The sequence below is a fragment of the Argentina silus genome (genome assembly GCF_951799395.1).
Source record: "Argentina silus genome assembly, chromosome: Y".
Classification (NCBI taxonomy): domain Eukaryota; kingdom Metazoa; phylum Chordata; class Actinopteri; order Argentiniformes; family Argentinidae; genus Argentina; species Argentina silus.
In genome coordinates this window covers 36,650,133-36,676,591 of record NC_139654.1, presented here as the reverse complement: position 1 = coordinate 36,676,591, position 26,459 = coordinate 36,650,133, and the positions used below count along the sequence as shown (strand labels likewise).

The window sequence follows — 26,459 nt, the reverse complement described above, 5'->3', positions numbered from 1 at the left end:
ATCTAATACGACATCAGATCTGGATAGGTTCCTTGATTTCCTCTGAAAGGTGACATAGGCATGAAAACATGTACACAACATCAAGAAGAAACCATTGATTAAAGCCAAATCAATTGATAGAGGCATGGCAGAAAATGTGTGTTGTCTCTTTAAAAGAAATGTTAAAAATCTCTTTGTTTTCCCTGAATGAAACAAAGCACAGGTGTTTAAAAGGCCAGCCCCACCCCTGATTACAATGATCCACACGTGGAGACAGCCAAAGCAACATAGATCAATAAGACATCGCACATGTCACACCAGAATGTGTGTTGGCAAGAGTGTGCCCTTATAGCCAGGATCCACTCACCACCTCTCTGGTCACATCTCCCTGATGTTGGTTATGAAGAACTTTATGAATGTAGTTAAATGTATTTAATATTAATTATTGCCTTGGTTTATACTCGCTTCGGAATTGTAGGACTTTTGTACGAGCAAAGTGCTGAATATCTTCTCATAGATACACTGTGCTTAGCATGTACTGCTGAAGATTATGTTAATATTATGTTAAGATTTAAGTAGTCTCGTTCCCAGACACTTCTGCCCAAATGCCCAAAAGGTCTGTTGGACCAATGCGTTAAACTTCATTGGCCTTCATTAAGCCAAGAGCAAGAGCGTCAAAAATGGGGACGGGGCATAGCCATGGGCTTTACCTCGCATCAATCATCTTCCACAGCACATTCCACACATTTCTGATAAAAAGCTACACCTTGCAGCCGTGTGATTAGCTGAAATCAAATAATAACAAATACTTTAATCAGTAACCACCCTACGGCCAGGTTTGAGTCGTCGTTATTCCAGACTTATATGCGCTGTGAGCAATAGCCTGGGGACGAGGTTAACATTTAGGTAACCTGCGAATAACCTCATGCACTAGAAAATAAAACAAACTTAATTGCTACATGGCCTGTTAATTTCCATGCTCATCTTTGATGTCAAGTTTTTAGGTTGTTTTTTTTATCAGAGGGATATTTGGCTACTTTCAAGTGCCATAATTGCCAATTAAAAATGGGTAGCCTTTTAAAAGGGGCAATCCTTCATATATCCCACAATTCAACACCAATCTGTTCTCTGGAAAAATTAATAAAACATGAAAATATTGGGTTTATGCCCTAACCATTTTTTGTAAATTTGGGGCTAGACACTTCACCCATTTTCATCACATTTACATTTACATTTTTGACATTTAGTAGATGTTTTTATCCAAAGCAACTTACAACAAGTACATTTGTCTCAAGTAAGTGAATCATCTATACATCAGTCATCATAAGTGTGGGGGGACATGCAGCGTTCGGCCTGTAGAGGGAGCTACAGGACCGTGGCCGGGGTTGTGTCGGCGAGACTTTTGTTGCACACCTGCTGCGAATTAAGTCTCGTCGGCGAATGTTTAAGATGTGTGTGCTTCTGCCATTTCGGTAGCTAGGCTGGAAACGGCGAGAAAGGCGAGGAGAGCGGACAGTGGAGAGAGAGAGACGCTCTGACGAGGCTGGAAAGCCAACGAACTCTGATTGAACGATTACTGACTGTATGAATAAACGGGACCTTTCCCTCACTACACCGCTGCGTCTGCCTCTGTGTACACGAACACCACTACATTTGGCGCCCAACCTGGGACACAGAGGGAAGGCGGAATGGAGGCGCTAGCAGCGGCGATGTCGAGGATAGCGCTTGTCCTCGAGCAGCAGACGGCCCTGCAGCAGACCCAGCAGGCAACGCTGGAGGAGTTAACGGCGGCGAGGATCACGGACAGCGCCCTCCTCCAGGACTTCACCAGGGTCGGCGGGCCGGCGCCGGGGACCGGAGCGGCACCAGGTCCCCCCAAGGTCCAGTACCACCGCCCCCAGAACCTCAAGACCGCCGTGGGACTGGCTGAGGACCATCTCTCCCTCCCACCGCGGGGGCCACAACGACCAACCCCGGCCCCGCGGCAAGGGGGGGGGGGCCGACGCCCAGGAGGAACCGAGGGAGCGGAAGGAGAGAGGCCGGCGCCCGCCCTAAGGTCGAGATGGCAGGGGCGCACCTATCCAGAACCGACCCCGGCCCCACAGGGAGCACCTCGAGCGACAGGGGGGGTGTGTTGGCGGTGCGGACGGCCGGGCCACGTGCAGGCCGAGTGTCAGGCGATGGACGTGGGACAGGTCGTCCGCATCGGCGACATACCGGGCCCTCCCCCCGGACCAGGAGCGGCGTATCGTATTCCGGTAAGGATACAACATGATACGCACTAGGCATTCTTGGATTCGGGCTGCATGCAGTCCATGATCCAGGAGCGCCTGGTTCGGCCGGGGGCATTGTTGAAGGCATCGAGGGTGCGGGTGAGGTGTGTGCATGGGGACATTCACGAATATCCGGTGGTCGCTATCGAAATTCATTTTGAGGGGAAAAACCATAGTGTACAGGCGGCGGTTAGCCCACGCCTCACGCATCCCCTGATTCTAGGCGTGGATTGGGAGGGGTTTCCTCAAGCGGTAAAGAGGGCTACCGGGATGCGTGCATGACAGCTAGGGAGGTGTGTGGCGTGTAATGTGCTCTGTGCCGAGGCGGCGCCTCGCGACACTGCCGGGGAGCCGGAGCCGGCGGGGGCGCCTCACCCCGAGACTTCCCCGCCGAACTATCCGCTGCTAGGCGACTTCCCCCTCGAGCAGTCTCGTGACGAGACCCTAAGATCAGCCTTTGACCAAGTGATAGCAATTGATGGTACTTTGATACGGCCAGACACGGTGCGCGCCTACCCCTATTTCGCGATTATCAGCGACAGGTTATATCGAGTAAGTCGTGACTCACATAGTCAGGAGGAAGTAACCCAGTTGTTGGTTCCCCGCAGCCGCCGCGAAATGGTCTTCCAGGCGGCTCATTTCAACCCCATGGCGGGCCATCTAGGGTATGACAAAACACTGCACCGTATAATGGCTCGATTTTATTGGCCGGGGATTCGGGCAGAGGTGCGTAGGTGGTGCGCTTCCTGTCGGGAATGTCAGTTAGTAAATCCCCCGGCCATTCCACGGGCCCCCTTGCGGCCCTTACCATTGGTCGAGAACCCGTTCGACCGCATTGCGATGGATATTATCGGGCCATTTGACCGGAGCACACAGGGTTATCGATTTGTGTTGGTCTTGATAGATTACGCCACCCGATACCCCGAGGCAATACCTCTGCGCAATATCTCTGCCAGGAGTGTAGCGCAAGCATTGTTTCAAGTCATCTCCCGCGTGGGAATCCCGAAAGAGATTCTCACCGATCAGGGCACTAATTTTATGTCACGCACCCTCAAAGAACTGTATGGCTTGTTGAACATCAAGGCGATTCGAACCAGTGTTTACCACCCGGCCACTGACGGCCTTTGTGAGCGGTTCAATCGGACCTTGAAGTCAATGATCCGGAAGTTTGTCCACGAGGATAGTCGGAATTGGCATAAATGGCTAGATCCCCTGTTGTTTGCGGTGCGGGAAGTTCCCCAAGCTTCCACCGGGTTTTCCCCGTTTGAATTACTCTACGGGCGTAAGCCCCGGGGTGTCCTAGACCTGCTTAAAGAAAATTGGGAGGAAGGGTCTAGCGACAGTAAGAGTGAGATCCAGTACGTCCTCGACTTGCGCACAAAGCTCCACGCCCTAGGGGCTATCTCACGTGAGCATTTGCTGCAAGCCCAGGAGTGTCAGAAACGCCTGTATGACAGGGGGTCTACCCTACGAGAGTTTACACCGGGAGACAAGGTGCTCGTACTGTTACCCACCTCCAGCACGAAATTACTCGCGAAGTGGCAAGGGCCGTTTGTGGTCACACGTCGCATGGGGGACGTGGATTATGAGGTTGTACGCTCGGACCGGGGGGATAGCTTGCAGGTGTATCACGTCAATCTCCTAAAAAAATTGAACGACGTGGTCACGGTTGCTCTGGCTACGGTAATTCCGGAGAGAGAGGAGTTCGGTCCGGAAGTCCCAAAATCGAAAGTTAGCACTCCGGTCGATATTGATAACCATCTCTCTGCTAGCCAGGCCGCGGACGTTGCAGATTTGCAGCTTAAGTTCGCTGACGTGTTCTCTCCCCTGCCCGGTCGGACTACGCTCATCGACCACCATATAGAAACGCAGCCGGGTTTAACGGTGCGCACGCGTCCCTATAGGTTGCCGGTGCACAAACGAAACGTTGTGTGCACGGAGTTGGAAGCTATGCTGGAGCTGGGTGTGGTCGAGGAGTCCCGCAGTGATTGGTGTAGCCCCATCGTGCTTGTCAACAAGCCAGATGGGGCTATACGGTTCTGTGTGGATTATAGACGGGTTAATAATCCAAGTTCGATGCATATCCGATGCCCCGGGTCGACGAGCTCTTGGACCGGCTTGGTACGGCCAGGTACTTCACGACATTGGATTGCACGAAGGGATACTGGCAGATTCCACTCTCGCCGGTGTCCCGGGAGAAAACGGCATTCTCCACTCCGCTCGGGTTATTCCAGTTCACCGTGCTCCCTTTCGGGTTGTTCGGAGCCCCAGCCACTTTTCAGCGCCTCATGGACCGTATTCTGCGGCCGCACGCCGCCTATGCTGCGGCCTACCTAGATGACATTGTCATTCACAGTGACACCTGGCCGCAGCATGTGCGGAGTGTGGCTGCTGTTCTGCGGTCCCTGAGGCAGGCGGGGCTGACGGCCAACCCGAAAAAGTGCGTGATCGGGCGGAGGGAGATCCGGTATCTGGGGTACCACTTGGGACGGGGGGAGGTGCGACCGCAGATTGAAAAGACTGCGGCCATCGCCGCCTCTCCCCGGCCCAAGACAAAGAAGGAGGTGAGGGCCCGGGATATTACCGCCAGTTCGTACCAGGGTTTTCAGAGCTGGCCAGTCCCTTGACTGGGAAGGGTGCCCCGGATCCGGTCCAATGGTCGGGCCAGTGCCAGGGGTCGTTCGAGGCCCTTAAGGGGGCTCTTTGTGGAGAAACGGTCCTGTATGCGCCTGATTTTAACCTCCCTTTCTCCCTACAGACGGACGCGTCGGATAGAGGGCTGGGAGCAGTGCTGACCCAGCGCGTGGAGGGGGCCGACCGGCCGGTGCTGTACCTGAGCCGCAAGCTGTCGGAGAGGGAGGGCCGGTACAGCACCGTGGAGAAGGAGTGCCTGGCCATCAAGTGGGCGGTCGGCACCCTCCGCTACTACCTGCTGGGTCGCGCCTTCACCCTCTACTCCGACCATGCCCCCCTCCAGTGGCTCCACCGCATGAAGGATGTAAACGCGAGGATCACCCGGTGGTACCTCGCGTTGCAGCCCTTCAACTTTTCCGTCGTGCACAGACCGGGGGCGCAGATGGTCGTGGCAGACTTCCTCTCCCGTGCAGGGGGGGGGGAGTAGGTCGTCGGCCGTCGGGTCCCCGGCCTGTGTCGGGCGGTGGGGGTATGTGGGGGGACATGCAGCGTTCGGCCTGTAGAGGGAGCTACAGGACCGTGGCCGGGGTTGTGTCGGCGAGACTTTTGTTGCACACCTGCTGCGAATTAAGTCTCGTCGGCGAATGTTTAAGATGTGTGTGCTTCTGCCATTTCGGTAGCTAGGCTGGAAACGGCGAGAAAGGCGAGGAGAGCGGACAGTGGAGAGAGAGAGACGCTCTGACGAGGCTGGAAAGCCAACGAACTCTGATTGAACGATTACTGACTGTATGAATAAACGGGACCTTTCCCTCACTACACCGCTGCGTCTGCCTCTGTGTACACGGACACCACTACAATAAGAAAAACAAAACTATGCTAGGACCAGGGGCCATTGGCAGTCACAATGCTTTTTAAAAATGCTTTACAGTAGAGGAACTGTACAGGTGGGTAGTGGAAGGTGAAGAGGTCTTTAGGAGGGACAGTCCAGATGTAGCCTGAAGAGATGGGTCTTCTATCTACGGCAGAAGATAGGTAGTGACTCTGCAGTCCTGACCGCACTGGGAAGCTCGTTCCACCACCGGGGCGCCAAGACAGTGAAAAGCCGTGACCAACGAGCGCGACCACTGCATCCTCTTAGAGGCGGCCAGCCGAGGTGGAAGAACGGAGTGGTCAGGCTGGGGTTTGACATACAGTATGTATTCACCGTCAAATGTTGTTCACTTTCCCAAACCCCTGCCTGTGTAAGTAATGAGACAACAAATTTTTTTTTGTTCTTTCGGCTCTATACTCCAAACGTTTGGATTTGAAATTAAACAATTACTACAAGGTTAAAGTAGAGATTTTTAGCTTTTATTTGATGGTATTTGTGTACACATTGGTTTCACCATTCAAAAATTACCTCACTTTTTATGCATAGTCCCCCTATTTCAGTGTACCCAAAAGTAATGGTACAGACTTATCAAATGTCCAAATGAAGCAGTCATGTTTAGTATTTAGTGGACAATCCACTAGTATTTAGTGGACAATAACTGCCTGAAGTCTGCAACCCACTAACCCTACCAGACGCTGAGCATCTTCTTTGGTGATGCTCTGCTAGGCCTGTACTGCAGCCATCTTCAGTTGTTGTTTGTTTTGAGGTCTTTTTGCCTAAATTCTTATCATTAGGGAAATGTAATGCATGTTCAATTGAATTTTAATCTGAAGATTGACTTGGCCAATCAAGATCTTTCCACTCGTTGCTATGGCAGTGTTTTGGCTATGGCATTGTTTTATTGTATGGTGTGGCGCCATCCAATGCATTTGGACGCATTTGCTTGCACTCAAGTAGACAAGATGTTTCTGTGCACTTCAGAATACATTCTGCTGCTGCTGTCAGCAGGTACAATCATCAATTAAGACAAGTTAACAAGTTCTAATGGCAACTATACATGCCCAAACCTAACACCCCCTGCACCATGTTTCACAGATGAGGTGGTATGCTGTAAATCTTGGGCAGATCCTTTTTTCCCCAAACTTAGGCAGACCTCTGCAGGCTTTTTAGGTACTTTTTTTAGCAAACTGTGACCATCATTTTTGATGATAACTAGTGGTTTTTGATGATAACTGTGTCTTCCTCTTAGTTATAAACAAACCAGAATTAAATGCATAGGTCTATGTATGGATGGATGGATGGATGTTCTCATTGGAACAGCTGGAAGACTTTCTCTGCATCCCCGAAAAAACACATGTATGCAAACACACACACACACACAAGCACACACAAACACACACACACAGGCATGTTTAAGATATGCGTAGCCCATGTTTATTAGTTGACTTAGTTGTGGGGTTAGTTTAGATACAGCGCACGATGCAACAAGCAGGTACAATACACCTCAGCATTGCTATACCATCGTGCTACCACAGGGAACTGGTACCCGCATAGTTAGATATGGCACTGGTCCCACACTAGAGAGAACTGGCATGTTCTAGATCATTATACGAGGTAACTAGCTAGGAATTATGTCAAACTAGAAAGTGCTCAGTAGTCCTAGGGCTACAAACACAAGGTGGCCAACCCTCCTGCAAACAGGGTGCTAATATTTCTCAATATTAGCTTGTCAAAGCTAGCCAAGGTTCTCAGCTGTCCGGAAACAACAAGTAACTTAGTTAGCCGACTGTCCCAAGTGCTAGCTGTAGCCTACACATGTGACCTAGCAAGTTATAATAATAACCTGAGGAATTATTGTTGAGCTAGGGTTCAACAATAACAAAGAATTGAGAGCTCACAGGTTAGCCTGCTAGCTCAGAAGGTGAAAATCGTCGTTGAATGTCGAGCTGAACCGTAGGATTCTATCAGAGACAATCTAACGCCCCATGAGAATCATAGGCTGAGGTGTAGCCAACTACAACAATACTACTACAGTACACTTTTCTTTTTTTCTTTTTTTTTTAAACTTTTTATTATCATTTCCTTTTATAAATTGCAGTCATACAGTATGTCACAACAAATCTTTTTGATGGTACAGTAAGGTGCCGCGGGTAAGTCCACAGAAAGGTTAACAGTCCATGGATATCTTTCATCTTAACCAATATATATGTGAGGTATGATCATTATCTCAGCAATACCACATACATACAGTATAGATTACATTTGGTAAATTATAAGGTAATGTTCAACAACATTATCACCATTATCATCATCAACAATAACAATAACAACAACAATAATAATAACAATAACAACAATAATAATAACAGTAACAATAATCTTTAAAAAAATATATAATAATAATCTGCATTTCAATCATATCAAATGAAAATGTAGGGCAATGGATGACCATTTATTTAGGAATACATCTACTTTCAGTTGTAATAATGCTGTTGTATATTCCATGTTGTAAACGTTTTGGATTCTTTCCCTCCATTGTGTAATTGTTGGAGGGTGTGGCCTCAGCCAGGAGGCTGTGATTACCTTATTCGCTATTAAAAAGAGGATTCTCAGCAAGTATGTTTGACTGTTCTCTTCAAGATCAGTTGGCAGTACCCCTAGTATAAAGTGTAATGGTTTAAGAGGTAAATCTATATGGAGACATTTTTTTATTTCTTTTTGTACATTTTGCCAGTATTCTGATATCTTTGGGCAGTCCCAAAATATATGTGTGTGATCTCCCACCAAGTCACAACCCCTCCAGCAATGATCTGAGGTGTTGCTCCATTTTGATGTTATAAGTGGAGTTCTAAAGTATCTCATTTTCATTTTCCATCCAAATTCCTTCCAGTTTGGACTACTGGATATCCTATGTCCCTGTCTGCATGAAGTCTCCCATTGCTCATCTGGGATTATTGTGTTCATTTCTAGTTCCCATTTTTCTTTAATATCTAAGTTATCTTCTTTTAACTCTTCCTGCAATATCTTGTAAATATGTGATATGAACTTTGTCTTCACTATTCCTTTAGTTGTTGATATGAAGAGGTGTTCCAATTTTGTTGGTAAGGAACAGAGCTGTTCCCATTCTTTATGACTTTGTAGATAGTGTCTAATTTGTAAGTACCTAAAGAAGTCTTGGTTTGGTAAATCATATTCCTCTTTGAGCTGTTCAAATGATTTTAGGACTGCTCCGTCAAACAGCTGGTCCAAAACCACTAAACCCCTTTCCTTCCATTTTAGGAATCCCTTGTCCAGCCTAGATGGAGAGAACTCACAGTTGTTTGCTATCATTATAGCTCTGGAAATGGTCATGGGAAGTTGTAGTTTTTTCCTCAAGATTGACCATATTTTTAAGGTGTTCTTGCTCCATACATTAGCAATTTTCTTTTTCCCCCATATGTCTTGGTTTAAGAATGGTATTGAATCTAAAGGCAAATTTGGGCATTCACTCTGTTCCATTCCCACCCATATAGTGTCAGTGTCTTGGGATATCCAAGCAATCATTGATCTGAGTTGGGCTGCCCAATAATATTTTTTCAGGCTAGGTAAGTCCAGGCCTCCCCTGTCTTTTGGGCAGAGTAGTCTTTTAAATTTAAGTCTGGGTCGCTTGCTTTGCCAAATAAACTTGGACAGCCATTTATCCAATATAGTAAAGGTGGAAGCAGGAACATAGATAGGTAGTGATTGGAAGAGAAAAAGCAATCTTGGCAAAATCTTCATTCTTATCGTTTCTATTCTTGAGTGGTAGAATTTCCCATCTTGTAAGGTCCCCTTTTATGTGGCCCATCAATTTCCCATAGTTGGCTTTAAACAATTTTGATAGGTCAGTTGTTATAGTAATTCCCAAGTATCTAAATCCTTGAGACCAGTGGAAATCAAGCCTTCCTGACATTTGAATTGGCCATTGTCCAACTAACATCATTGCCTCTGATTTTGATTGGTTGATTTGATAACCAGAGAGTTCTCCATAATTCTTTATAGTGTCCATCAGTGCAGGGACCGAAAGGACTATCAGTAATATCCCACTGTAGACAAGTGTTTGTGTTGTGGAAGATGCTAGTTTAGCTTGTACTATTGGCTTTCATGGTGATTATGTAAACTTACCTTTTATTTCTTCATGTGAGACCATACTAGCATTATATAAGAACACATTGGGTATTCTTGGTTATGTTAGCTAAGAGAGGATACTATATTTCAATGTTAATACAACACATTGTAGCTATATGTCGCTATTTCTTTGTTAGATCATCTCTGTGATGTATGGCAAGGCAATGTGTGGATGTGAAACCATATCATTGATTATTGTTTCTCTTTCTCAGTTTCACTCTTTCTAAGTCAATAAACCTGAAGTCAGACTGACATTCTGTCTCCAGACTCTTGGGAGGTGTTTAGAGGTGTTCAGCTATGTATGAGGACAGAGCAGGTGTCTATAAGTATTAACAGATGTTTGTTTCTTTGTCGCCACAGCCTACCTGAGTATTGCTGCTGACCATGTCCATCCCTTTATGACCACAGTGTACCCATCTTCTGATGGCTACTCCCAGCAGGATGTGGTGGAACGGGGGATTCACATCATGGAGATGCAGCCTACAAATCTGCAGCAACTGCGTGATGCCATCATGTCAATATGGACCAAAGTCTCTGAGGAATGTTTTCCAGCACCTTGGTGAATCTATGCCACAAAGAATGAAGGCAGTTCTGAAGGCAAAAGGGGGTCCAACCCGGTACTAGCAAGGTGTACCTAATAAAGTGGCCGGTGAGTGTATGTGTGTGCTCTACAAACATTCTAAACCATAACTCGTCTTACTGAATGAATACTTTATTCAGGTTTGGCCATTCAAAATAAATCTGGCTTCAGCCCCGCAGCCACGCTGGTGACTTGGTTTTTTACCTTTTGAATTCTCCTGACTGTTAATACACAGTTCATTTCAGCAAATTACCATTGCCCAGCTGTGGATAGACATCTGAGGAAGGAACATAAAGGGAGAGGTCCTGCTCAATGTAAATCAATCAACCAACCTATCAATGAATCTACAATCTAAACTGTTGAATCTATCAAAACAGTTTTCCGTTAGCCCACCTTTTGCATTGTGTTCGCTGTCTACTCTGCCAAGTGTGGCTGTTGGGTATTGAACTCGGGTCTGTTTACCCTTGGAAAAGACGGGAAAACTGTAGATAGATACAGAGGTAAGAAAGTGAACCAGATGAACAAAAAAGAAACACTAGAATTGTAACTCAAAATGATCAAAAAATCTCAAGTAAGTTTGATGGCACTTCTCTCCTGTTCACTAATTACCTTTTCACTGTGACTAAAGCTTTGTTCCCTTGTTTTCTCCACTCCCGTTATTACTTTCACCTGATCCTCCCCTTCACAGTATATTAAACAAAATGTCTCATTTCTATTTTTGGCATCTGTCCATTATTCTTCATCAGTCTGGGGAATCTCTTACTTTTCATCATACAATATTTTGGTTGTTTTCTGGGTCTTTTAAAGCCATAGTCCACCCATTCAATCATTATTGTATGTTTTTCTTATTTTGGTTCAAGACTATGCATCTGTAACCTTTGATAAGCCTTCATCACTTTGTTACAGTACTTGGTTTTGTAATGGCAAAAAATATTTGTACTATTTTGTTTTAGTTTTATATTAAATGTATTGACCTTTCTGTGACCCAATGTACTTTGTTATTTTTAATTATGTGACTGAGGAAGAACCAAAACCGACTGCTCCTTCTCTTGTATCAAAGATGTTATGTGACCTTGGAACACTCCTAACTGCAGGCTGAGGTTTGAGATAGTGGCTCACAACGCCTACGCTTCTTTCCCAGCTTCTTGGTCAGCAAACAGGTGCAAGATATGTTTACCCCTAGACCTATGACGTATGAGCATTGGAGTTAAGGATGGTCTTCTCCTCAGCCACAGCATCAGTATCTGAATCCACACTGTTGGTGAAGGAATGCTGATCCAGCTGACCAACGTTGTATAATACTTTCTATATGCATTAAAACTCTCAACTGAGACCAAACATCGTTTGTTGTTGTTCACTGAAAGATTTCCATAACAATCTGAGGTTACTTTTGATTGACGTTGGCATGAAATATAATGTGGGAAACATTGATTTCCGTTGATGGCAGTGAATGACAATGTCGGCCAGCGATGGCTGTAGCAAAGTAAAGAAGGCTTATTATAGGTTGCAGTCACTCCTGGCCCACACCACGACTAGACTAATTCCATTATTAGACCAAGATGAACGAAGGTTCATCCAAATGTTGTCATTCTCTTTAATAGCTGCCTTATACTCCACAGACAGTTTTTCCTCTCCATGTTTTTGTTTTCTTTCGCTAGTATCTTCTTCATCTGCCCATGTTTCATCAGTGTGGAGATCCGCTTTCTTCTCCTCATCCCCCTTTTGATATTTTTTCAGGTCACCTGTTTGGACACTTTCACTGTCATGACTATGATGCTGGCTGGAAATCGAGTGCAGATGCTTCAAGAAAATGGAAAAACAGACAAAGTGGTACTGTTGAACAAAAAAACAACTATTTTATCAGAAAAAAGTCTGATCATATTTATACATTTTTTTTCAAAGATATCTTATCTTCATCTGACCTCTTCGCAACAATGTTACTGTGCTAACTGCTAAACTCTGACCTTCTAGAATATCACAGAGCTGGCTTGGATTCGAAGAAGTTTATTTTTCCAGAAGGTACTTTGTTTATGGTGTCAGGTGCATAAAGGCATTTTTTTTTTTATTCCTCTGGGAACCTTGTCATTTTTCGCCTCAAACAGCGGAGCTCCACCCAACCCACACCCTTGTGCCGCCAGTCAGCGAAAACATTTTTTTTAGATCAGATTCAACTTTATTGTCATTGTGCAGAGTACAAGTACAGAGACAACGAAATGCAGTTAGCGTCTAACCAGAAGTGCAAAATAGCAGAAAGTGCAATGAACAGTATATACAGGTAGTGCAATATATGAGCAGTAAGTAGTGCAGTATAACATAAGTAGTGCAGTGTAAGCAGTATATGAGTAAGCAGTAGCATTATAAGCAGAATAAATAAGTTACAGTATGAACAGTGTAGCAGCATATGAGCTGTATAGGTAATGCAGTATATATGTATTAACAGTAACATAAGGTAGATGGCAGAATAAATATAAATATGGAATGCCATATGAACAGTATAAACAGGTATGCACAGTATGTACAGATATGTGCAGTGTACTAACAGTAGTATTAAGAAAATATGAACAGTATGGACATATGTACAGAAGAGCAGTGGTATTGAGTAAGAGCAGGGGAGGGGAGTAATAGTGCAATTGTCCGGGGGGGGGGGTGCAGGGGTTGCAGGGGTTGGTAGGTTGTCACGTAGGTGCAGTGTTCGAGTTCAGTAGGTACACTACTTTACGTTCCACAAACAGTCTACGTTCCAAGGTAAAGTCCGATCGTTTCCATTGAAATGGTTTTGGGTTCCTTGTTTTGTGAGGAACTCATTTTTATTCATTTTTCCTCTGGGAACCCTGTCTTTTTTCGCCTCAAACAGTGGACCTCTCCCGCGTATTCTCTTTGATCGTGTTAGAGCGGGCGCTGTTTTGAATAATTCCAAAGCCGCGCTCATGTGTCCGCTACGTTCCAAGGTAAAGTCCGATGTTTCCATTGAAATGGTTTTGGGTTCTTTGTTTTGTTAGGAACAATGGGATATTTCATTTTTATTTCGTTTTTATTCCTCTGGGAACGTTGTATTTTTTCGCATCAAACAGTGGACCTCTACCGCGTATTCTCTTTGATCGTGGCAGCGCGGGCGCTGTTTTGAATAATTCCAAAGCCGCGCTCATACATCCGCTACGTTCCAAGGTAAAGTCCGATCGTTTCCATTGAAATGGTTTTGGGTTCCTTGTTTTGTGAGGAACTCATTTTTATTAATTTTTCCTCTGGGAACCCTGTCTTTTTTCGCCTCAAACAGTGGACCTCTCCCGCGTATTTTCTTTGATCGTGTTAACACATCTCCAAATGTTACGTACAGTGGGGGAAATAATTATTTGATCCCCTGCTGATTTTGTTAGTTTGCCCGATTACAAAGAAATGAGCGGTCTATAATTTTTATGGTACTTTTATTTTAACAAATAGACACAGAATATCAAAAAAAAAAGTCCAGAAAAACATATTATATAAAGTTATAAATTAATTTGCATTTGATCGAAGGAAATAAGTATTTGATCCCCAAGCAAAACATGACTTAGTACTTGGTGGAGAAACCCTTGTTGGCAAGCACAGAAGTCAGACGTTTCTTGTAGTTGGTCACCAGTTTTGCACACATCTCAGGAGGGATTTTGGTCCACTCCTCTTTACAGATCCTCTCCAAATCCTGAAGGTTTCAAGGCTTTTGCTTGGCAACTCGAAGCTTCAGCTCCCTCCGCAAATTTTCTATAGGATTAAGGTCTGGAGACTAGCTAGGCCACTCCATGACCTTAGTGTGCTTCTTCTTGAGCCATTCCTTTGTTGTCTTGGCCGTATGTTTTGGGTCATTGTCATGCTGGAAGACCCATCCACGACCCATCCTCAGTGCTCTGGCTGAGGGAAGGAGGTTCTTGTCCAAGATCTTACGGTACATGGCCCCGTCCATTGGCCCCTCAATGCAGTGAAGTCGTCCTGTACCCTTAGCAGAGAAACAACCCCAAAGCATAATGTTTCCACTTCTGTGTTTGACAGTGGGGATGGTGGTCTTGGGATTGTAGCATTCAGCATTTCTCTCCCTCCAAACACGAAGAGTCGAATTTATGCCAAAGAGTTCAATTTTGGTCTCATCTGACCACATCACCTTCTCCCAAGCCTTCTCTGAATCATTTAAGTGTTCATTGGCAAACTTCAGATGGGTCCACTGCTTCACATGTGCCTTCTTGAGCAGGGGGACCTTGCGGGCACTGCAGGATTTCAATCCGTTACGGTGTAGTGTGTTACCAATGGTTTTCTTGGTGACTGTGGTCCCAGCTGCCTTGAGATCATTACCAAGCTCCTCCCGCGTAGTTCTGGGCTGATCCTCACCCTTCTCATGATCATCCTTACCCCACGAGGCGAGATCTTGCATGGAGCTCCAGGCCGAGGGCGATTGATGGTTATTTTGTATTTCTTCCATTTTCTAATAATTGCACCAACAGTTGTCTCCTTCTCACCAAGCTTTTTGCTGATGGTCTTGTAGCCCATTCCAGCCTTGTGCAGGTCTACAACTCTTACCCTGATGTCCTTTGAATGTTCTTTGGTCTTGCCCATGGTGGTGGAGAGGTTGGAATGGAAGAGATTGATTCTATTGACAGGTGTCTTTTATACCCATAACAAGCAGAGATTAGGAGTACTTTCTTAAAGTGACAGGAGTAATCTGTGTGCCTCATGGGCATATAACCGGTCTGTATGAGCCAGAATTCTTGCTGGTTTGTAGGGGATCAAATTCAAATCAATTTATAACTTTATATAATGTGTTTTTTCTGGACTTCTTTGTTGATATTCTGTCTCTATTTGTTAAAATAAAAGTACCATACTCATACCATAAAGTACCATCAAATAATTATTTCCCCCACTGTATAGGCCTAATATCTAGACCGTTGATGGGCACACTTGTTACTTGTCGCTTTCAGAACCCTGGACTGGGCTCGGGCTGTATATTCATATAGTTCCGTTAATTAGCCTAGCCTACTTTCCGTGATTTAATGTGACTTTTGTAGTGTGTTATAGCCTCTGCACTGATGATATTTATTTCACATTTAAAGAAATACAATTGATAAAACCTGATTAAACTTTCCTACAAGTTAACAATGTGCCGAATGCTTGTATTTTGATAAAACATGCAAGTTATTGAAGACACGTGTCTGTCTCATTTTTTTTACTTTGTTGCAGTATAGGCCACCTCAATGTAGCGTTCTGTGTCGCGCTGAAGCGTATGAAGTGTATTCAGTTATGGGGTTTACTGTACATACTTTTTCTCTGCACTGTTCCTGCTGCAGAGGATGCGTAAACGATTTTCCCATGTTGTTTTTTGGTTGTGGTCTGTGTTTATACATTTAGGCTATTAGTTGTATCCTACTTTTCAGTTTTACAAGTCAAATCTTATGACAGATGAGATGGCACTTCAACCGATAAAATGCAGGTACATTTTGACTACTGCTGCACTACGATACCCATAGATAGACCCAATACATTGGTAACTGCACTACTTATACAGCTCATATACTGCTTATACTGTTCATACTGCATTCTATATTTATTCTGCTTATAATGTTACTGTTAATACATATATTGCTTATACTGCACTACTTATACTGCTCATATACTGCTTATACTGCTCATATACTGCTTATACTGCACTACTTATACTGCTCATATATTGCTTATACTGCTCTACCTGTATATATTGTTCACATTGCACTCCTTTTGCACTTCTGGTTAGACGCTAACTACATTTCGTTGTCTCTGTACTTGTACTCTGCACAATGACAATAAAGTTGAATCTAATCTAACACCTATTCATTGTCATGTTTTGATGGCATATTGTTCATTCTCATGTTATGATTTAGTTTGTGATTATACACACGTTTTTAGCGTGATGATAGAGACCCACTACCAGACGAGTACAAAACATACACAAGTCACATGCAAATCCCTGCACTGCAGACGACAGACAACAACTGTCTCTGTACAACTAGTCCTGGACCTCCACTAATAGACAGATACAAAGAGAGCAGCATACAGTAGCAGCAGAGCCCAGAGGCGAGGCGAGGCAAGGCAAGTTTATTTATATAGCACATTTCATACACAGAGGCAATTCAAAGTGCTTTACGTAAAATAGATAAAAAGGAAAGAGCATGAAAAAAAAATTAGAATAAAAACGCATAAAAGACATAAAAAAAGAATAAAAGTCACAGTGCATTTTAGGGTCACAGTGCAATTATTAGCGCCAATTTAGTTTCAATTTAAGGCAAAAGCGAAGCCCTTTTTTTTTTTAAGCCCATTTTTGAAAGTAGCCAGTGTTGGGGCTTATCCTAGATCTATGTGTAACATAATAACTGAGAGACCTGCAGCAGGGCAGGTCCTCATCACTGGCTGTCTGCTTTGAGCTGGTTGTCGTTGGACTCCTGGCAGCGGGACAGCAGCTTGAGTTTGATGGGCCGTATGGGCATCAGAGTGTTCTGTAGGTCCATCTCAATGGGGATCTGGTGAGAGTTGACACACAGTTAAAGTATGAAGGAACGAGTAAAACAGATGTCAGCGTTACACTATGAATGTTACCTAATACAGTGTCACTGTTACGTTCGGGTAGCATTGCACTATAAATTCAAATAAACTCAAACTCCTGGACAACGTCTCTTGGGTCGACATACATTAAAATGGCCCTATGAAGTCTCAAGGGAGTTTTGCAGAAATACAAATAGCTTTTTTTTAAATCTCACACTTCCATCATTTAGTTACTAAATTTTAGTAGGTAGCCTATACTGAGGATGATTGGCGCCTCGTACTGAAAAATGCAATCTGGGAAATTAAATGGGGAGTACATACTCATGCAGTACGCAAGTACAGAATTGTAGTATGGGGGTTCAAACCCGGGTCTCCCATGTGGAAGACACAAACGCTACTATTAAGCCAAGAGGACATCCTCAAGGTCTGAGGGCGACACTTCAGTTTACATGTCTCAGGCAGGGCTACCTCATCACGCGAGTGTGATTCCAAAATCACCTCTGCTACATATAGAAATGCAACAAAGTCATAGGTACAAAATTATATTTACAATCATTGTATCATTATTTTGTCTCACCTCTGTCTCTTTGCAGACGGTGAAGTTGAACCTCTGTAGAATCTCCACCATCGCCAGTTTCATCAATACCAGAGCGAATCGCATCCCGATACAGTTCCGTGGGCCCAACCCGAACGGCATGTAGGTGTATGGGTCGATGCTCTCCTTGTTCTCCTTACTGAACCTACACACGGAGAGTTCAGAGGAGGAGGGGTTAAAGAACATATCAATTAAATCACAGTAATATGATGGTTATACATGGTTGAAGAAACCTGTTTGTGTTTGGTCGTCGCATTTAGGTTTGTTTTATGGTTGTTTGTGGAACACTGCTCTTATCGTTGCTGTTGTGATTGATATTGTGGTTGTGGTTAAGATGTGGCCCATTACCTCTCTGGTTTGAACTCCTCTGGGTCTTCCCACACATCGGGGTCACGGTGCAAGGTCCAGATGGGTAACATGACAACCATACCCTTGGGGATGGTGATGCCGCTGATCTCAACAGATTTCTTGGCGACTCTTTCAAGTCGATGGGGTACAACCTGAGAGACTCGTTGATCACGCTGTCTAGATAGTCCATCTGCATCAGAGCCTCGTACTGGATAGGAGCCTGAACAGGGATATTACACTCACATGAGCACTAGTGATTGGTCGTTCACGTAGCCGTAGCCCAGAACTAACTCTTTTTCGTCGCAAATCTGAAGAGCTGTTAGTTTTTTGTGTTCTTTTTTTGGGAAATGAACACAGTACTGTACTTATTCTAATCTGCATAGCCTAATTTCATGACACCCGCATACAGAACGCCATTACTTTCAATGTACGTGTGTAATAGAGACTTGCTTTTTTGTTGTACATGAATAAACAAAAAAATCGCTAAATAATGTTATCTTGATAGTTAGAAGAAAATACATTTAGATTCCACTGAACAATGTAAATGATAGATGTACACAAGGATCAATCAGAAGTCAAAATGCCACTAAACTGGGCTGCTTTTAGTGGATTGACTGCTTGGAATACTGAATGTGCTATAGTCTATTATTTCCTATCACAGTCGACAGACTACAAGAAAACTGTCAGGTGGTTCAAATGTGAATAACTTGGTATCCATTCCATTAACTGTGGCCGGGCAGCACCGAACAGCCCAGAGAACATTACCATGGTGCTTTTGAATATTAGGTCCCTATCTGGCAAAACCTTTATTGATCTTATCTCAGAGCGAAAGCTGCACTGTAATGTTTTTATCTGAAACCTGGCTAAACATGAATGCATGTCAGTCTATTAGAAGTAGGGAAAAAATATATTTTCGCTCCATTACTTATTTAGCCATGTCGCTGAGCAGATGAGAATTTCATGATGAATATGAATATGAATAGTACACCATCAACAGCTTCCTCCTGTGATAATGATTTAGTAACCAGCTTCAACACCAAACTAAGGGCAACTATCGACTCTGTAGCACCACTCAAACTGAAAAAGGCTGTGGCCAAATTTAAAAGAATTTGCAGAAAGTCTGAGCTGACAAAAACTGCAGGTCCACCTTGATATTCTTCGAGAGCATCTTTCTGCTTTTAATAAGGCAATAAAAAAAACGCCAAGCCGGATCATTTCTCAAAATTGATAATGAATCATAACAACTCAAACAGTGCTCTTTTCAACGATTGACAGCCTTATAAATCCCGCCCACAAGACACCTGGTGATCTGCTCTCCACCTACAAATGTGAGGAATTTGCAACATACTTCTGAGATAAGAGAAACAATATTAGGTGAGGAGGATCACTCAGGCAAGACCTGAAGATGTGTTTGATGACTTGTTACCCCACCTTCCACCACATGGAAGCACTATGAACTCTTTTGCAGTGGTCATACAGAAATGCTCAGCAAAGTGGGGGTCTGTTCATCTGCACCTAAAACTACCATGGTGAAACCCCTCCTGAAGAAAAGTAGACTCGCTAAGGACTGAAGAGTAGACTCTTCAGTCCTTAGCGATTTTAGGCCAATCTCCAACCTTCCCTTTTTAAGCAAAAAAATTATAATTCTTGAAAAAAAGGTGTTCAAACTGTTAAATAATCTCCTTCTTCCCAACTGTACCTTTGACATGTTCCAATCTGGCTTTTGTGCCGATCATAGCACTGAGATAGCACTATGTTGTTAAGTTATTAACTAGGTTCTTAATGACCTTAGAATTAATTAATTAATGCTGATGCCAAAATGCTCTTTGTCCTTGTCCTGGTCAAACTGTCTGCACACTTAAAGACACTACTTACAGTAACACTAAGCACCAGGCAAAAAAACAAGGTGTTACCATTGACTCAGATCTTAATTTTGAAACCCATATCAAGAATGTGACTAAAACATATTTGTATCACTTAAAGAAGAGTAAGTAAGTTTGCCGGAAATCTGCCATCGTGGAGAAATTCTGTCTGAAGTTGTCCAAACAACAACATCCTCCCTAATAATAATATATCCCCCCGAAATGAACTTGCAGTGTTGGACATTAGCTGTTGTTTTTCTGCATGCGCACACGATTGGGAGAGGCAGCCACCAGAGAAAGGTCAGTCTACTCCCCTAGAACACCCCTGGCACTCACAACATGTTTATATGCAAACCGAATGTCAGGTAGGACACTGCATTTTAAAAAGCGTGTTTTCCGAACCAAAACAGCGTTCGTAAATGAAATATTTATTCATAAGGGATTTATTATAAGGGATCTTGTTCCCTGATCGCTACCGATTAAAGATAGTCATTACAACCGTTAGGAAGCTTTTAGAAAGCTTGAATATTACATGGACCTTTACAGAACACAGCTGTAAAGATGCAACCTTTCCTCTCCCAGGCTGACACTGAGAGACGAATGCATGCTTGTATTACTAGCAGCCTTGATTACTGTAACACTCTCTTGTCTGGTCGACCAAAGAAAGCTCTTGGCAAATGATACAAAATGCAGCAGCACGAGTCAGATGGAGAGCACATATCACACAAGTCTCTGCACTGATTACCTGTTAGTTTTATAATTTATTTTAAGATGATTGTATTAGTTTAGAAATCACTCTATGGTCATGCACACCACTGCATGTCAGACATGCTTTTAAGGTATATACCCTGTAGATCCCTCAGGTCCTCAGGTACTGGCCTTTTAAGTATTCTGAAGATTCCAACAACACCTATCTACTTCCTGTTTCAAATGAATAATACTGGGCAGAAGTCTGCACAGGGATGCTACAGACACATTAGCACACTGCAAAATACTGTCACCTATCTAACCATCTGTAGGAGTCTGCAGTGCACAGGGGTTACACACTCATCAGTACCCTCTAAAACACTGTCACTATCATATTTCCTGTTCCACATGAATAGTACTATATAGGAGTCTGCAGAGGGGTTACCTTGTTGGGAAACACAGTGTCTATCTCCTCCTGCAGCTTGGTCATGATGTGAGGGTTGGTTGCCAGATTGTAGGCCAGGAAGGACAGAGAGCTACTGGTGGTCTCATAGCCAGCAAAGATGAACATCATTGCCTGGGACAAGATCTCGTGGTCACTCAATCCTATGATGATGGAGAGAGGGGGAGAATGAGAGGGAGGAGAGGGAGAGTGGGAGAAATGGGGTGGTAGGTGTGAGAAAGGGACGAAGTAGAGTATTTCCACGGTGTGTTTGTAGGTATAGGTGTTTGAGGCAGGTACTGTATGTGTGTGTTAGATGCTAGTATACAGTGTGTGTGTGTGTGTGTGTGTGTGTGTGTGTGTGTGTGTGTGTGTGTGTGTGTGTGTGTGTGTTTAAGGCAGGCACCTTTACTCTGCTCCTCTCCCTTTGAGTTGCTGTCTTTCTGCGACTCTATCATCAGCTGCAGGAAATCTACCCGACTCTGGAAGCAGGCTTACGTCAGATCAAAATCACATGAGAACTACCAGATGCTACCAAATCTCTACAATTGTATTACACAATACTGGCTGAAGATCGTATATTTGATCAGTTATATTTACATACCTTCCTGGTGCTAGCCACGCGATTGGACTTGATCTTCTGAAAGACAGCGTAGAAGAAATCTGTGACCGAGGCAGGGAATAGGGATACCTCCATGTTTGCCATAACAGGACCCATGAAGGGGAAGAATGCTGGATGGACAGGAAATGCCACGGTTACAAACAGGAACAGGAAATACCATGATACGTGACTCCAATCCTATTCAATGCACAGCCCTGTCCAGAAACAACTCCTAGGCTCTATCCCTAGACACTTCTGTATCCAATCCACTCAGATCTCCAAGTGTCCAGCATTTAGGAACTAGAGGTTGGTTCTGGACAGGGCCCATGTGTTTGTCAAATGAGTAGAGCGCAAACCATTGGCAGTGTGGTTTATGTCAGTCTAATCAATGAAATCAATAGCTTCATTTATTAAGCACAAAATGACTGAAAGCTATATGGGGGCAGTTGTACCGACTGTGAGGAACAGTGGGCTGAAGATGTCAAACTTGAGCATTTTCTTGAAGTTGGTCACAAAGGGGTCGGAGGGGTTGTGGAGGGAGTCGATGTCGACACTGAATGAAGTACTGACGACCACATCCATACTGTATGGTCCAAAGAACCTGGAACACAACCACACAATCTCTGACCACCAGAACCACAACCACAAAATTAAAGGGGGAGTTCACTGAAATTACAAATTCACCTTATCGTCTCGGAGATAAATACTCACTCCTTTAGTTCAATGGGCTCATCGTTATCAGCCGTCTTCTTCAGATTGCTGACCAAGTTACCAGAGTGCTGCTTCATGATCCTGAGCATCTGAGTTGGGAAGGATACATGGAAAAATATCATGATTGATACGTGGATTAATATGTGCAAAACATATATTAATATCATGTTTGAAACAGGAATTATTTTAATGTTTATATAGCCTGAGAATATACATCCATACAGGATACATTATGTATATAGTCAAAGAATAAGTGACTCCAAAGATGAACTATTATTCTATACTACTTATCGAAGATAAGATCAAATATACTTTATTGTCCCGGATGAAAATTTGTCTTGGATTAATTAATTAAAGTTGCTGCTTCACACAACAACAAACAACAATGAATACACACTATACACATAGTACAAATCACACACACACTCTCACACACTCTCACACACACACACACACACACACACACACACACACACACACACACACGCGTCAGAGTTGTTAGTCATTCATTTATTTGTGTTGTATAAAGGAATGAATGAAAGAAGGAGAGGAGAGATGGGACTGTACCTCTTTGATCCGCCCACTGGTGAAGGAGGGAGACAGGACACTGCGGATCCGTCTCCATGCATCATCCTCAGCGATAAACACGGTGTCATACAGAGGCCCGTTGAGATAGATATTCTAGAAAAATTATTATTATTATATACTGCAAGATTAACCTAATATTAATAATGCTATAATAACAATGATATTATCTATTTAAGGAGCCCTTATGTTTTTTTCCCCATACAACAACTTCAATTTAGCGTATTACCCTCCTGTTAGTGAAAAGGGAGTAGCATTCCTTGATGAGGATGGTTTTGATCATGGCTGTGTCCATGATACACAGGATGGGCTGACGGCCATCATAGATCCTACAGACCAGCAAAAACAAAGATAGTTAGATATACACTCACAGAGCACTTTATGAGGAACACTATACTAATACTGGGTAGGGCCTCCCTTTGCTCTCAAAACAGCCTCAATTCTTCGTGGCATTGATTCCACAAGATGTTGGAAACATTCCTTTGAGATTCTGGTCCATGATGACATGATTGCATCACTCAATTCCTGCAGATTTTTCAGGTTCACTTTCAAGATGTGAATCTCCCGTTCTACCACATCCCAAAGGTGTTCTATTGGATTCAGATCCTGGGAAGGCCACTGAAGAACACTGAACTCATTGTCATGTTCATGAAACCAGTTTAAGACAACTTTTGCTTTGTGACATGGTGCATTATCATGCTGGAAGTAGCCATTAGAAGATGGGTCAATTGTGGCCATGAAGGGATGCACATGGTCAGCAACAATACTCAAATAGGCTGTGGCATTCAAGCGGATATATACCGTAGAGAGAGACAGACAGACCCATCACAGATCCTGCACTCTTAGAAAAAAAGTGCTACCTAGAAGGGTTCTTCTTCTACTCTCCCTTTGAAGAAACCTTTTGGGTTCCATGTAGAACCCTTTTCCACAGAAGGTTATACAGTACCGTGCGAAAGTAATGGGACAGTGAAGCATTTTTTCTTCTTTTTGGAGTTGAAATGAGAACGTAGAGATTCCCATCTTTTATTTGATGTTATTTGTGTACATATTGGTTTATCATTCAGAAATTACAACATTTTTATGCATAATCCCCCTATTTCAGGCTACACTAAAGTGATGGGACAATTGGCTTGACAGGTGTGTTCGTCAGGTGTGTTCCATCACATAATTTGTGCAGTCTGCTATTGGTGTCTTGTCAACATGAGGACCAAAGAGATGTTATTGAAAGTCAGGGAAGCCATTATGATGCTGAAATATCAGAAAAAAATGAAACATAGCCAAAACCTTAAACCTACCAAAATCAACAGTTTGGAACTTCATTAAAAGGAAAGAAAGCACTGGTGAGCTAAGAAATCGCAAATGGCAAGGAAGACTTCCAGTGGATAACCAAAAAATGCTCACCATAATTAAAAAAAAAAACTAAAAAAAACTGCCCCATAGATTAGGAACACTCTCCAGGAGGTAGGCGTCAATGAGTCAGAGACTACCATCCGCAGAAGACTTCACCAGCAGAACTACAGAGGCTACACTGCAAGGTGCAAACCACTACTTAGCCACAAAAACAGGCTGGCCAGGTTACGGTTTGCTAAAAAGTACCTAAAAGAGCCTGCAGAGTTCTGGAAAAACATGTACCAGAGTGATGGCAAGTGTAAAGTGTGGAGAAAAAAAGGAACTGCCCAATATCCACAGCATCCCACATCATCTGTGAAATATGGGGGAGGGGGTGTTATGGCTTGGGCATGTATGGCTTCCACTGTAACTGGCTCACTTGTCTCCTTTGATGAAGATGAATTCAGAAGTGTTCAGAAACATCTTGTCAGTCCAAGTACAACTTAATTGCTTAATTGCTCCAAACTCATTGGACGGCATTTCACCATACAGCAGGACAATGACCCAAAACATACTGCCATAGCAACTAGGAAATTATTCAGGGCCAAAAAGTGAATCCTATAGAATCCTATAGAACATGCATTTAATTTGCTGAAGAGGAGGGCAAAACATCCTAAAAAAACAAACAACAATCGCTGCAATATAGGTCTGGCAGAGCATTACCAGAGAAGATACCCAGCGTCTGGTTGGGTCAATGGGTCACAGACTTTTGCACTTTTGCATACAAATACATGTTTAGTATTTGGGGACCAAATACTAAACATGAGTGCTTAATTTGGACATTTGCATAATGCAAAAGAAGAAAAAATGCTTGTCCCATTACTTACGCAGGGCACTGCAAATGGAACCCATAAGAGTTATTCAACCAAAGAATCCTTTTAGAACCCTTTTTTTCTTTATTTTTTTAATTACATTTTTGCCCTTTCAATGACATGGAGGGAAGACACAATCACTTCCGATTTGAATTCTGACATGTCGTGGCTCCTCTTTATTCATGCAGTTTGAGACGTGCTCATAGGCAATATAGGAGCCTCAACCAATGAGAATCCAGGATGTTGTCAAACATTGGCAACGCACAAGTTGTGTTTGGGACCATACTACAGAATACTTAAAAGCTTAAAACTTAAATCGCTCAATAACAGATTCAAATTATTAATGTGGAAGCATGAAATTGTTGCTTGGGCAGTGTACTTGCATCAAGACAGATCATTTGTCTTGGTGTATGAGACCATTTCGTCGGTTGGATCGTCTGTGTTTGTGAAAATCGCACAGTGTCCGCCTGGTTTAAGAGTGTATACTGTAGACACTGAGAGATATATATATCCATCATAGTTAACAATAACCAGGATCAGTTTAGCAGACTCACCCCCACAATATGTTTCCCATATTTCTGGAAGCTCTCTGTGTCAAAATTGGTGAAACCACCCTGGGAACAAAAAAACTAAACAAAAAAATAGCCAGTTCATAAATGCTTGTCATAAACCTGAATTGTGGCTTAGTCTATGATGGCCCTTTTCCACTACAGACCGGCTCCCACTCCTCTCTTTTCGTTTTCGTTCAAAAGCTTTATTGCCCATTTTTCTGGGTAAAACAATTCATATTCAGCTCCCATGGCTTTCACCACAACAACACACATCATGGATGAGTCTACAATGTTGTTGTTTATGGGCTTAATCTCTACAAACCTTCTTATATCCCATTATCGTCCCGAGGAAAGGGATGGGTTTAGGACCAGGAATGCCTAGTTTTTTGAATATTCCATATGGCCAGTATCCATACCTGGTCGGAACAAATATAAATCAACAATCTGACTTGAAACAAAAGCAAAACGATCAAGTCATAGGTATCATTGAAACTGTTAGATAACTGTAATTATCAATACTATCATTTGTATGTATTATCACAACTAACTAACTAACAAATAATATTTTTTATTAAAACTTCTTACACTACGATCAGAGTGATGAGTAAGGCAAGGAGAGTTCATGTCTCGGTGGAGAAGTACGGAAGGTAACCCATCTTTACAGGTTCAATCGCTTCTTCTGAGTAACCCCGGACACGTCTGCTGAAGTGATTATTTTATCCCGTCATGACACCTGTGTTTCAGATCATGAAACACAGGCGAAAGAGTATGTGAGAGGTGAAGTTGAAGCCATGGCTAGTGAATGATTGAAAGGGGATCCCTGCGCAGAGGGCAAAACTCAGTGATGTTATTGTCGGCC

The 26,459-nt window shown here is 43.4% G+C and overlaps 2 pseudogenes across 2 annotated transcripts in view; both read right to left on the bottom strand.

Annotated features, from left to right (window-relative positions):
* LOC310824092 (cytochrome P450 3A27-like) overlaps positions 1–26,256 on the bottom strand; it is a 33,375-nt pseudogene extending 7,119 nt beyond the window's left edge. The window contains exons 1-3 of the transcript in view: positions 26,186–26,256; positions 25,923–26,016; positions 25,604–25,660 (exon numbers count right to left, since the gene is read on the bottom strand). The product of the transcript in view is annotated as a cytochrome P450 3A27-like (transcript). The remainder of the gene's footprint in view (positions 1–25,603; positions 25,661–25,922; positions 26,017–26,185) is intronic.
* Positions 1,627–23,173, bottom strand: LOC310823662 (cytochrome P450 3A27-like; annotated as a pseudogene). The gene is made up of 8 exons: positions 23,078–23,173; positions 22,831–22,944; positions 22,264–22,352; positions 22,039–22,153; positions 20,955–21,107; positions 17,961–18,180; positions 17,595–17,757; positions 1,627–1,644 (listed from the first exon to the last, which is right to left on the bottom strand). The product of its transcript is annotated as a cytochrome P450 3A27-like (transcript).
* Positions 26,257–26,459: the final 203 nt, after the last annotated feature.